We start from the raw sequence: 15,087 nt of genomic DNA on the forward strand, positions 1-15,087 counted from the left end.
AAATTCCAACCAAGAATTTCACATCCCACCACACTAAGCTTCATAAGCAAAGGAGAAATATATTCTTTTTCAAACAATACAGCACTAAGGGAATTTGTTATCACTAGACCAGTCTTACAAGAAGTCCTCGATGGAGTTTTAAACATGGATATGAAAGAACAATACCTGCTACCACAAAAAAAAATTAAGTGCATAGATCACAGACCATATAAAGCAACAACCTAATTGAAGCAACAAAGTAATGAGCTAAAAACTCTCTGATAGAATCAAAATCTACCTCACATGTCAATATCAACCTTGTATATAAATGACCTAAATGCCACAATTAAAAGGAGCAGAATTTAAAGATGGATAAGAAGGTAAGATCCTTACATCTGCTGGCTGTCCTCAAGAGATCAATCTCACTGGTAATGGCATCCATTAGGCTAAACCTAAAAGGTTGAAGAAAGATCTGTCATGCAAATAAAAAACAAAAAAGAGTAGGGATCACTATTATTTATTAGATAAAATAAATTTTAAACCAATAGCAGTAATAAAAGGGCAAAGAAAGACATAACATATGATAGAAGAGTCAATTCATAAAGAAGATTTAACTATATTATATATATATATAGTATAAATAATACATGTTAAATTATGTTATGTTTAATTATGTTAAATATATGTTAAATAATATGTATGTATAAATATATGCTAAATCTTCTTTTTGAGTATATATATATATATATATGTATATATAAAATACACTTATATTTGTGTATGTAACCAACAATGGAGCACCCAGAGTCATAAAGTAATTATTTCTAGACCGTAAAAAGAGTTAGACAACCACACAGAAATAGTTGGGGGACTTCAACATCCTACTGACGACAGTAAACAGATCATCAAGGCAAAAAGCTAACAAAGAAATTCTAGACTTAAAATTTGACACTAGGCTAATTTGTCCTAACAGACATCTACAGAACACTCCACCAATCAGTCACAGTCTATACATTCTTCTAATCCACACATGAAACATATTCCTAGATTAGCCACATACTTGGCCATCAAACAAATCTCTGTTAATTCAAAACAATTGAAATCACTCCAACCATACTCTCAGACCAAAGTGCAATAAAAATAGAAATAAATACTAAGAATTTCTCCCAAAACCACACAATTACGTGGAAATTAAACAACTTGTTCCCAAATGACTTTTGGGGAAACTGTAAATTTAATACAGAAATCAAACAACTTTTTGAAATAAATGAAAACAGATATAACATAAAAAAAAAAATCCCTGGGAAGCAGCAAAAACAGGCAGAAAATTTATAGTGTTACATGCCTACCTCAAAAATTTGGAAAGATCTCCAGTTAGAGATCTAACATCACACTTGAAAGTTCTAACTAGAAAAACAAGAAAACACTAATATCAAAGATAGTAGAACAAAGAGATAATTAAAATTGTAGTGGAACAGAATGAAATTGAGACACAAAAACCCATACAAAAAACCAGTGCAACCAAAAGATGGTTTTTTTAGATGGAATAAGCAAGATTAACAGACCGTTAGCTAGATTAATGAAGAAAAAGAGAAAAGATCCAAATATGCAAAATTCGAAATGACAGAGGTCGCATCACAACTGATCACACAGAAATACAAATGATCCATAGATACTATTATTTATACCACTATGCTTACAAGCTAGAAAAATCAAGAAGTGGACATATTTTGGAAACAGATAGTCTTCCAAGATTAAATCAGGAAGAAGTAAAAAACCTGACTATGCAAATATCAAATTATGAAATGGAAGCAGTAATAAGAAACTGCTGTCCAAGAAAAGAATCAGACCAGATGAATTCACAGCCAATGTACCAGATGTACAATCTACCAAATGTACAAAGAAGAGTGAGTGTTAATTCCACTGAAACTATTTCCAAAAATTGAGTAGTAGGGACCCCTACCTAACTAATTCTGTAAAACCAGCATAGCCATAATACTAAAAGTCAGCAAAGACCCCCTACCAAAAAATAAAACTCCAAGTTAGTATCTCTAATGAACCTAGACCCCAAAATCCTCAACAAAATACCAGTAAACCAAATTTGATAACACATCAAAAATTTAATTTAGTAGATTCAAGTAGGCTTCATTCCTGGCATGCAAGTTTGGGTCAACACAGGCAAATCAGTAAATGTGATTCACCACATAAACAGAATTTATGTGTGTGTGTGTGTGTGTGTGTGTGTGAGATTAAATGGATATGGAAAAAAGTATTTGATAAAATTTGATAAAATTCAGAATCCCTTCAGTCTTTGATAAAATCTAGCATGATAAAAACCCTCAACACACTAGACATCAAGTGAACATGCATTCAACACAAAATAATATAAGCCATCTGTTACAAACCCACAGCCAACATCATACTGAGTGGACAAAGCCAGGAGCATTGCCCTTGAAAACTTGAACAAGACAAGGATACCCATTCTCACTGCTCCTACTCTACATAGCACTGGAAGTACTTGCAAGAGCTAACAGGCCAGAGAAAGAATTAAAATGTACACAAATAGGCAAAGAAGAAGTAAAATTACCTGTCTTCTCTAACAATAAAATTTTATGCCTAGAAAGCCCTAAAGATTCTACCAAAATGCTCCTGGAACTGAAAATGACTTAAATAAAGTTTAAAGATACAAAATCAATGTATGAAAATTAGCAGTATTTTTATACACCAATAACATTCAAGCTGAGAGTCAAATTATAAATGCAATTCCATTTATAGTAGCCACAAAATAATTAAATACCCTGGAATACATCTAACCAAGGTTGTAAAGGAGCTGTACAGGGCACTTATAAAACACTGCTGAAAGAAATTAGAGATTACATAAACAAAATAAAGCAAAAGGCAGTGCTCATGGATTTGAAGAATCAATATCATTAAAATGGCCATAATTCCCAAAACAACCTACAGATTAAATGCTATTTCTATAAACTTTCAATATTATTTTTCATATAATTAGATATTGTAAGATTAATATGAAACCCAAAAGAACCTGAATAGCTAATTTAAAAAAGACAGAGGCATCATATCACCTAACTTTACACCATACTATAAGGCTATGGTAACCAAAACATCATGGCACTGGTACGAAAACAGACAAATTGACTAACAGAGCAGAATAGAGAACCCAGAAATAAAGCCACACACCTACAGACATCTGATCTAATACAAAGTTAACAAAAATGAGCAATGGGAAAAGCACTTCCTATTCAATAAATGGTGTTGGTATAGCTGCCTAGCCATATGCAGAAGAATGAAACTAGGTCTTTGTCTTTCACCATAAAGAAAAATCAACTTTAGATAGATTAAGGATTTACACATAAGATCTCAAACACGTAGAAATTCTAGAAGAAAACCTATGAAACACCATTCTTGGCATCAGCCTTAGGAAAGTATTTATGACTAATTCCTCAAAAAATTGTAAAAACAATTGATAAGTGGACCCTAATTAAACCAAAAAGCTTCTGCACAGCAAGAGAAATTATCCACAAATACACAACCTACAGAATGGGAGAAAATATTCACTAACTATTCACCTGACAAAGGGCTAATATACAGAATCTATGACGAATTTAAACAATTGAACAAGCAAAAAACAAAGAACCCATGAAAAAGATGCAAAAGACACAAACAGACATTTGTCAAAGTGGCCAGTACAAGTGGCCAGTAAACATATGAAAAAGGCTCCACTTCACCAATCATGAGAAAAATGCAAACCAAAACCACAATGAGGTACCATCTCACACCAGTCAGAATGGCTATTACTAAGAAGTTAAAAAACAACTGACACTGTTAAGGCTGTGGAATAAAGGGAATGACTGTACACTCTTGGTAGGAAGGAAAATTAGTTCAGCCTCTGTGGAAAGCAGTTTGGAGATTGCACAAGGAACTTAGAACTGAATATATATCCAAAAAAGAAACAAATCATTTTACCAAAAAGACACATGCCCTTACATATTCATTGCAGCACTAACAATCAAAAATCCATGGAATCAACCTAGGTGACCATCAGCGGTAGACTAGATAAAGGACATTGTGGTGCATATTCATCATGGAAATCTATGCAGTCATAAAAAATTAAAATCATGTCATTTGCAGCAACATAGATGCAGCTGGGGTTCATTGTCCTAAGCAAATTAATCTAGGAACAGAAATTCAAATACCATACGTTCTCACTTATAAGTGTGAGCTAAACATTGGGTACTCATGGACATAAAGATGGGAACAATAGGCAATGGAGACTACTAAAGTGGAAAGGGAGGAAGGAGGGCAAGGGTTGAAAAGCTGTTAGGTACTACACTCACTGAGTGATGGGATCATTCATATCCTAAACCTCAGCATCATGCATTATACTCATGTAACAAGCATGCTCTCTGAATCTAAAATAAAATGTTCCATTGTAAAGCATAAATAATAAAAAGCAATCAGAAATAAAACCAGAACTATTATATAGACAATTAATGGGTGGTGCATTGGCAGAAACATTTGTGAAGATTATCCAGGTGATTGTATGTCATCACAAATTTATAAAGATTTATTTTTATTGTGCACACACATTCACGAAAATCAATGTTCTAGTATGCATTCAGCATATATTTGTATTTTTAATTTCTATATTAGAAAAATAAACCATAAATTGTATCTATTCTAATTGTGATATAGTATGGAATGTAGTGTAATATAAAGTATTAATATATTCCCTCAGTACCTATATATGTTAAGAAGAACTCCCTGTTTACTAAAAAAAGAATCTGTCTTGATTGTTTTTATTTCCGTGGATGACAAAGTAATTAATATATCATCTAATGATCTCTTAGATTGTCTTACTTTTTTTCATATCTTCCAGTTATACTATGATGACCATTGCATGATTAAAGTTTTTATTTAAAAAATACATAAACATGTCAGAATGAAACAAAATCCATATCAGAAAGTGAATTGCTTTATTTGAACTGACACAAAGTTAGGGAAAATTGTTTGCTTTCTTTATAAGCTTTCACATTTTTATTACTTTCAAAAAATTGTATAAATAAACAATATATGTTGATAAAATGGCATATATAATTAGTATAGAGAGCTACAAATTTGCATAAAGAAACATACACATAATTCTAGCATGCATTTAATGAAACATAAATCTGTTGCCAACTCAAAATAATTTTTATTCCCTCCTTTCAATCACTAGTAGTCCTTTACCCCTTGTGTCGAATGACTATTCTAACAACATTAATTGTACAGATTTTAATTTTTACAGTAGTGGAATGAAACATTTTGGTCTCTTGTATTTGGGTTCACATTGTCATTTTAATCTCTGTATATCAAAATGTTTCTTTTTAATGTTTGCTGTTTTTTTATTTTTCCAGTGTAGATCCATTTCAAGTAATGCCTCTATAAATATCTTTATAAATACATATTTTAAAAATCATAACAGCTTTATCAAACTGTATTTTATGTATTATACAATATACTCATTTGAAGAGTATAAGAGTGTGTTTTAGTAATTTGAAGAGTTCTGTAATCATCACCAGAAAATGTAGAACATTCTCATTGCCCCAGAAAAAAAATTGTTAGTCAATAGCAGTCACTCTCCATTTCTTCCAATACCCTCAATCCTATGCAACAAGTTATTTACTTTCTGTTTCTATAGATGTGTCTATTCTGGACATTTTATTAATATATTTTATTTTGTAATTGGCTTCTTATTTATAACAATGTTTGTAAACTTAATTAATGTTACATCATGTATCAATACTTTATTTCTTTTATAGCAGTGAATATATTTCCTTGTGTGGATTTACTACATTTTATTTATCCATTAGTCAGTTGATGGACATTTGGGTTTCTTCACATTTTAACCATTATGTGCAATGCTACTATGAAGATGTGTGCACATGAATTATATAAACATAAAATTTCATTTCTATTAAATACATATCAAGAAGTACAGTTGATGGGTAATTTGATAAATTTGTGTTTAAACTTTTAAGGACTTGCTAGAATATTTTCAAAATTTAATGGCTGTATCATTTTTTATTCTCGCCAGCAATGCTTGAGTGTTCCAATTTCTCCATAACATTTGTAAAATATTATTATCCATCTTTTTCTTATAGCCATCCTAGTGGATATGTGGTGGTATCTCATTGTAGTTTCAATGTGCTTTACTCTAAGAATTTATGATGTTGAGCATCTTTTCATATTCTTAGCGGCAATTTGTCATCCAGGTACATGTCTATTCAGATATTTAATTGCTGTATTTAATAGACAATTTTTATTTTCCTTATCAAGAATTCTTTATGTATTTTAGATTTAAGTCACTAATGAGATAAATAACTTGAAAATATTTTAACTTACTTTAATTTTCACTTTTTTCATAATGCCATTTGCAGGCAAAACTTACTAATTTTGATAATATCCAATGTTTCTATTTGTTTCATTTTTTATTTTTTTGCTCTTGTGCTTTTATTATCACACCAAGAAAGGTTTTGTCTAACTCCAGGTGGTAAATATTTACTCTAATATAATACTTTTATAGCTTTTATGCTTTTAGCTTATATATTTAGGTCTAAGATCCATCTGAATTAAGTTTTGTGGAACTTTTGATATTGAGGCCCAGTTTAATTCTTTAGCAAAAGACGATCCAGTTGTTCACTGCCATTTGTTGAAAAAAAAATTCTTACCCCATTTAATTGTTTTTGTTGTCTTTTAGAAAATTAATTGAATATGAATTTGAGGGATTATTTATTGATCCTCAATTCTATCCCTTATTTAGATTGTCATTATTTCAGTACTACACTGTCTCCATTTTTGTAAATTTGTGTAAAGTATGAATGCCAGAAATATAATGCCTCCAAATTTATTCTTGTTTTTTTAAAGATTTTTTGGGCCTATTAAATTTTCTTTTGAATTTAAAATCATCTTCTCAATTAGCAAAGAAGCCATCTGGTATTTTAATAGGGATTTTACTATTTCTGTAAATCAATGTGCTGATTATTGTCCTCTTAAAAATAGTATGTCTTCCAAATCATGAACATAAAATATCTTTAGATTTATTTAGGTGTGCTTTAATTTTTTAACAACATAACTATTGTTTTGGGAGTATAAATTTTATATTTTAAAATGTTAATAATTTTATTTTTATGGCATTCTATATACAATGTTTTCTTAATTTTACTTTCTATTTCTCGTTAGGATATGCATATGGTTGATTTTTTAATACAGATTTTGTACCCTGAAAGCCTAGAAGAAATTGAAGGCTATGTGATATACATTAGTATATAATAATAATAATATAATTAATTTTACTCATGATTATTCTTTTCATGTGGATTCAGATTATTGTATGGGATCAATTGCTTTCAGGCTAAAAATTTTCTTTGGACTTCCTTACACAATGTAACAGATTCTCTGAACTTTTGTCAATTAGCTGGTAGTTTTTTTCAATTTTGTCTCAATTATTGAAGAATGTCAGTATTTCCATTTTTTAATAGTATTTCTGGATATAAGACTCTTGCTTGATTGCTTTGTCACTATTGTTTTTCGTTTTTGTTTTTCTCTCTGAAGTTTGAATATCTCATTGCTTCTCATCTCTCTGATTTTTGCTAAAGAAATCATATGTTAATCTTATTGGAATTCCTTTGTGGTTGGTGAGTCATGGCTGTCTTGCTGCTTTCAAGATTTTGAATTTCTTAACTTTCATTGTTTTTACTGTAGTGTGCTGTGGGTGAATGTCGCTAATGGAATTCTTAGAGCTTCTTATTGGTACATGTTGATGTTGTTTATTTTTTCCACATGGGGATTTTTCAGTCTTTATTGCTTCAGCCTTATTACTATCAGCTCTCCTTTTGATGCTCCAATTTACATATGTTGTTTTGCATAGTGGGAACACCACATTTCTCGGAAGGCCTGTTCATTTCTTTTTATTTATTTTTCTCTATGTTTTGGAGATTGCATAATCTTGATTCTTCTCTTTTTACGTTTATGGATTCTTACTTCTTACAGCCCACATCTACTCTTGAGGAGCACTAATAATAATTTTATTCAATTTTTGTACATCTTAAGTCCAGAATTTCTAATTGGTTCTTTTTTAAAAACAAACATTTGCTCTCTCTTTAATGAATTCACTATTTGATTAGACATTGTCATTGTACCTTCCTTTACTTTTTTAAGATTCATTGTCATTATTTCTTTGAATATATTCTTCTTTTTTATTATCATACTTTAAGTTCTGGGGTACATTTGCAGATCATGCAGAATTGTTACATAGATATAAACACGCCATGGTGGTTTGCTGTATCCATTGCTCCATCATCTACATTAGGTATTTCTTCTACTGCTATCCCTCCCCAATCCCCCTACCACCTGCTATCCTTCCCCTAGCTCTCCCATCCCCCAACAGGTCCCCGTGTGTGATGTTCCACTCCCTGTGTCCATGTGTTCTCATTGTTCAACACCCACTTATGAGTGAGAACATGCAGTGTTTGAATACATTCTTAATGGCTGTCTTAAAATCTTTGTGTGTCTGCTAATTCCACCATGCAGTCCCTCTCACAGGCAGTTTCTGCCACCTGTTTTGCCTGTCTTCTCTTCCCAGGCACTTTTTACGCTTTCCTATTTTTATGCATGTTTCTTGGTTTTGTATTAAAAACTGGACCATCTAGATAATATTTTGCAGCAATTCTTCACACCAATCTTCTACTCTCTAGTTCCTTCCTTGTTTACTTAGTTACTAAGTTGGACTATTTTAATGAAATGTATTTCCCTACAACATGATGAGTCTGATGTCATTCATAGCACAGCTTCTTTTGACTGTTTATTTCCTTGGACTCTCTATTAACCTGTCTGCCTTTTTTGATAATACACCTAGCTTTTAGGCTCTGCTAATTGTCTGCTGACTGTGCTATTGCTTTCCACTAAGCTCTTGGAAATGAGATGTCCTATAGTTTTATCTCATTAAATTCCAGTAGCTGTACAGGATTATTTGCAATGGCCAGTCTTCAAGGTGTTCCTAACCCTAGAAGGATATTTCTTAGCTGTGACCTACCCTGCTTATTACCAATCGACTAGCTAATCTCTTGTTTATCTTTTTGCTTTCATGGAGCTGCCAGCCTTAATTTAATTGCTTACCAACAAAACCTACTTTGTTTCAAAAGTGAACCTATGTTTCAACCTTCCCACATTCTGTTTCAAAAATAAATTAGTCACTATGACAAGAGATTCAGAACTCTCTGCTTGGATTCCAATATATACTTTTGATGGATATAATAATTCCATTTTCTTGGTATGTATGTAAAAGTGGATTTTTTTTTATAAGGTAGGTGTATTTTTAACTTTGGCAAAAAGTGCCAAACAATTTTAGAAGTAGTTCTAGAAATATATTCCAATTTTCAATGTATCGTAGTTACAATTGTTCTACATTCTCACCAAAAGTTAGCTTCCTCTATAATTTTATTTTAGTCTTTTATGTGTACGGATACTAGTATCTTTTTGTCATTCTGATTTAGATTTTTTGACATAACTATTGTCAATGATCAACCTTTCATATGTTTGTTGGCCATTGGTATATCATATAAATTTGCTTAAATAAGACTTATGCACATTTTTTGTTGAATTTTTGCTTTTTATTTTGTAGATCTCTAAGTATTCTAGATATTATTGCTATTGTCAAATAAATGTATTTCAAGAATCTTCTCACAGGCTTTTCGTCTTACTTTTTCAATCTTCTGTGATGGCTTCTAAAGACATTGAAAAATTTAATGTAGTTAGTCCAATGTATATGTATGTATTGTTTGTTTATTTACTGATTTTTATGCTTACTGTTTTCTGTGCCTCATTGAAAATCTCTTTCTACCAAGAGTTAACAGATGGGAATGTGCATGTGTATATGTTTATATCCGTGTATGCATATACATGATTGCTAGAAGCTATCTTTATATTTTATTTAAATTTAAATCCCTTGGAATTTATTTTTTACTATAATGTAATAGGTGTAAGAGGTTAACATTAATTTTTTTCTTTCATATAAATAGCTAATTGGCCTAGCAACTTTCATTGAAAATACCGTAATTCTTCCAAAAACTGCAAAGTGACTTCCCTTGTAAATCGGATGATTGGACTGTTTATGGACCCTACGTTCCATTTGTCTTCTAACTCCAATATCGAACTCATATAGATCGATTTGTTTTGTCTGTTTTCATGATCCTATTAACTCTCCTTAAATTATAAGTAACTATTGGTTATTAACTGTACATTTATATTAGGAAATTTTATATTAAGAAAATGTAGGTGATTGGGATGCTATTATCTTTCTTAAGTTTCACCTTTTTTTTTTTTTACTGCTAGCTAATTAGAAAAATGACTCATCATTAAGGATCAAGCTGTTGATTGTCCACTTAGGCACTTCCCATTGCTCATTTCTGGATGCTAGTATTTGATTCATTATAGCAGCAAAACTATAAAAAAACATGCTCTAGCTTTGAAGTTTCTCATCCTGAAAAGCTTCTGAATTTGGAAAAAGACCTAAGAAATGGACAGTATTTTGAGCCCTTCAAGCCTTTGAGATCCGATGGTTTATAAGGGGCTTTTCCCACTTTTGCAGGTCATTTCTCCTTGGTGCTATCATGTAAAGAAAGACAGGTTTGCTTCCCCTTCTGCTATAATTGCTAAGTTTCCTGAGGCCTCCCCAGCCCTGTGGAACTGAAAGTCAATTAAATCTCTTTCCTTTATAAATTACTCAGTCTTGGGTATGTTCATAAAGCAGCATGAGAATGGACTGATTGATAAATAAATTGGTGCCACTAGACTGGGGTGCTGCTATAAAGTAGTTGAAAATGTGAATGTGACTCTAGAACTGTTTAACAGGCAGAGGTTGGATCAGTCTGGAGGGCTCAAAACACAGGAAAAAAAGTTGTAATATCCATATGCAGGATTTTCCACCTTTTAAGGTAAATACCAAGAAGTTTAATTGATAGATTGTATGGTAAGATAATGCTTAGTTTTGCAAGAAACAACGAGTCTTCCAAAGTGGCTGTACTACTTTGCATTTTCGTCAGCAGTGATAAAGAGTTCTGATTTCTCTGCATTCTTGCCAGCATTTGGTGTGGTCAGTGTTTTGGATTTTGGTAACTTAATAGTTGTATAGTGGAATCTCACTGTTGTTGTAATTCCCTAATGGTATATGATTTCAAACATTTTTTCATATACTTATTTGCTATCTGTATATCTTATTTGGTGAGGTGTCTGTTCACGTCTTTGGCCTATTTTTTAATAATGGTTGTTAATTTTCCTATGATGTAATTTTTAAAAATTCCATCCATGCCATTTAACAGCACTTTTGACAGCTTATTTTTAATGTGCATTTCTATAACGTTCAGCTTAGTAGTTACAGAAAAATAATGCCATGTACTTTTTAGTTATATTTTGTAACAAAATATTTTATTTGTTGTATTTTGTAAAGTTAACATTTTTATAACAAAGATTGGTAGTTTTGCAAACAAACATAACTGGCCCCTTGGTGACATGTGCTTGCATGGTTGACAGCAAAAGTGTGCAAGTTCAGACTTGTCTGAATATCAGGAAGCATGTTTTGCAGATGAAATGAAAAGCTTTAGTTACTCCATTTTGGAGCACGTATGAAATGCCTGTACTATGGTAGAAGTTTTATATGTATTATCTCACTTAATCCTTGCAAACTTCTGCCCCGTTTTTGTCAGCCCTCTTTGATAATTCAGCAAACATCAGAGACAAATAGTAAAGCAGGTTCTTGAACCCCCAGAAGATTTTTGATAACAAATTCAATATTTTTCTCACAAAACACACTTTTTTTAATGGAAGAAAATTTACCCTTTTTAAAGTAGTATTTATTTTTAAAAATGAATTAACAATTTCATAGTAACAGTATTAAGTACCCACCATTTAATGATAGAACATCAAATAGTCCATTGTGGCTGGAGTGTGGACAGGTGAATAATAGAAAATGAGATATGTGTGTGAGCGTGAGTGTGTATGTGTAAGTGTGGGAGAGTATGTGTGTATACACATAAGCAGATTGTTTAAGGCCTTGCTGGCACTTTTGGTTATTTGACTTTAAGAAAGAGTCAGATGGAAAGCAATTCAGGAGTTTTAAGTAAACGAAGTTGTGGTTTAACTTACATTTAAAAGTGTCAACCTAGTTTGTGGGTAGATAATAGAATGTCAGGAGCCATGGTGAAAGAAAGGGTAGACATTATAAGAGCTGCTGAAAAAAATTAGCCATCAGCATTCATCTTCTTGATTATTTCAAACCTATAAAGCAGGTATTAATTGTTCAGGCTAGTTTGAGTGCAAGGGAAAACCATTCATTGTGGTTATGCTCAAGCATAGTTTCGTGGAAATAAGAAGAATCATTGCATGGTTATAGCAGATTTAGAGATGTCAGTGAGGAGTTCAGAGTTTTGACTCTAGGACTAGAGAAGTGACTTCACTACTCTCTCTGTATCTTCTCTATTTCTACTTAACACAAGTTTTTATGATCACATTGTTTTGTGTGTGGTTTTATTTTCTTCAGTATTGTTGCTTAGTTATAATTTGTCTTACTTAAGGCAGATGGCTGCATCTATACATTCTTAGTCACAGATTTTTAACTTACAATAAAAACCGCCGTATTTTCTTGCTATTTTACTCTTAAAACTTATAAGAACACAAAGTGTTCTGTGAACGTTAGTAATGATCTGATGTTTATCAACAGTAATAATAGTAATTGATTACTATTAAGCAGTAATTTTGTTTATTTGTTTGTTTGTTTTGAGATAGAGTCTCGCTCTGTCACCCAGGCTGGAGTGCAGTGGCATGATCTTGGCTCACCACAACCTTTGCCTCCCGGGTTCAAGTGATTCTCCTGCCTCAGCCTCCCAATTAGCTGGGACTACAGGCGCATGCTACCATGCCTGGCTATTTTTTGTATTTTTAGTAGAGACGGGGTTTCACTGTGTTAGCCAGAATGGTCCCAATCTCCTGACCTAGGGATCCTCCTGCCTCGGCCTCCCAAAGTCCTGGGATTACAGGCAAGAGCCACTGTGCCTGGCTTAAGCAGTAATTTTATGGTGACTTATATTTAATATTCAATGTAAGCAATAATCTTATAGTCACATATTTTGGATTCACACCTCTTGTCCAATTTTATGTGGCAAATGCAGCAAATATTGTTGTGTGCAAGAAATTGTAATTCTCTTAGAGCATTTCTTTCAGAAGCAGTAGGATAGAGAATGTGTGACCCTTTTAGGGAGCATGGAATTGCCAGGAGTCATGTATTTGTTGGTTGCCTTTCTTTTTCATCCTCAAATAAGTCATGAGAAAACAAATGCAGATATTGCCATGCAGTTAATACATTTTGCAGCCAGACTTCAAGTTTCCATAATTTACACTCAATCACACTGTATTATATTCAGGAATTCAAGAGAAACTTACAACCACCTACTACATTCATTTATTCACAGAATGTTTATTGAGTTCTGCTATGTGTGATGCAGTGTACTAGAGAATATGTGAAAAAAAAAACACAGTGTGATGATTATCTACAGCAATCACAGCATCTATTAACTAATAGATCCTGCATATTCTATACTCTGATAAGTGCTATGATATAAAAGAGCACAGGAGAGCGTGACTTAAGCTACTGATATTTTGCAGGTGTAAGTATGAAGTAGTCAGAAAAGCATTTCAAAAAAGGTTGGCACTTATATTGAGCTTGATGATGAAGCAGGCCTACTTGACCCAGGAAAAGGAGCAATGTGTGCAGTACCATGACAAATAATGACATCTTAATAGAATGCCCAATAAGCTGGAATTTTTGGATTTTACAGTAGATGTTGAGAAGTATCTGGAGTTAATCATGAAAACATGAAAAAAAAAACAGGAACAGGGATGTGTTTGAATCTTTCAGAGTTTTTAGGGAGTGTATAATTTGACAAGATTTAAATTTCAAGAAATTTATTTTGGAAACATTGAAAGGATTGAGGTTCAAGAGCAAAGGCAACTTATTCAAATACGAGTCTAGTATAATAATATTCAAGACAAAAGGGTAAAAAAAATAAAGGTATGAACAAAGATATTGGCAAAGGAGTTTAAAGTAGCTTGTCAACATATTTGCTATTTAAGCTATCCAAGATTTACTAACTGTAGGTAAATGAGGAGAAGTATAATGTTTTGTTCACAGGTTTCTGGTTGGCCAGTTGTGAGAAGAGTTACACCATTTAACACGAAATGAAATGAAGTAGGACAATTGAGGGTAGTACATTTTGGATATAAAGAGAGAAGAGAATAAAATAGAAGAAATGGGGAAAAGGTATAGTATTTAAGAGAAGAGATGCCATTAAATCTATAACCAATATGGGAATAATTGATAGCATAACAACTTTGAATCTTCTAACCTGGAAAAATGGTATAAAGTTCCAAGTATTTTGACTTCTTCAATTTCTCACAGCAATGTTGGGTGGTTTGGTCTTGAATATATTTTTCTAACTTCTTCTGTAATTTCTATATTGCTCTAACATTGCATTTTGGAATGTTGCTGAATTCGGTTTTTAATCATAGTGAATGATGATTCACTAAGCAATGTCTTAGGATTTCCTATGCAAGTGATTATCTGAGTACCAATTTTTTCTTTTTCTTTTCAAATCATTGAATGCTTCTTTTTTGAGACTACTGCACTGTACAGAATCTTCAGCACAATGTGGAAAATGAGGATAACAGTGAACATTCTTGTCATGTCACTAAGGGGAAAGCACTCAGCTTTTCATGATTAGTTTAAAATATTCCCTATAATTCCTAGTGTGCTGAGAGTTTTTACCATGAATGGATGTTGGAATTTGTCAGATGCTTTCCCTGTACCTACCGAAATTATCATGTTTCTTCTCCTTTATTCTATTAATCTGATGAGCTACCTTGATATTTTTCTAATGTAATACTAACTTTGCAGACCTAGGACAAATCTCAATTATTCATTGTGGGCTAAAACCATATATATTAGGAGATTTAATTTGGTGATATTTTGTTAAGTACTTTTGTCTGTTAATGTCACGT

The sequence above is a fragment of the Cebus imitator genome, unplaced genomic scaffold (genome assembly GCF_001604975.1).
Source record: "Cebus imitator isolate Cc_AM_T3 unplaced genomic scaffold, Cebus_imitator-1.0 Scaffold374, whole genome shotgun sequence".
NCBI classification, from domain to species: Eukaryota; Metazoa; Chordata; class Mammalia; order Primates; family Cebidae; genus Cebus; species Cebus imitator.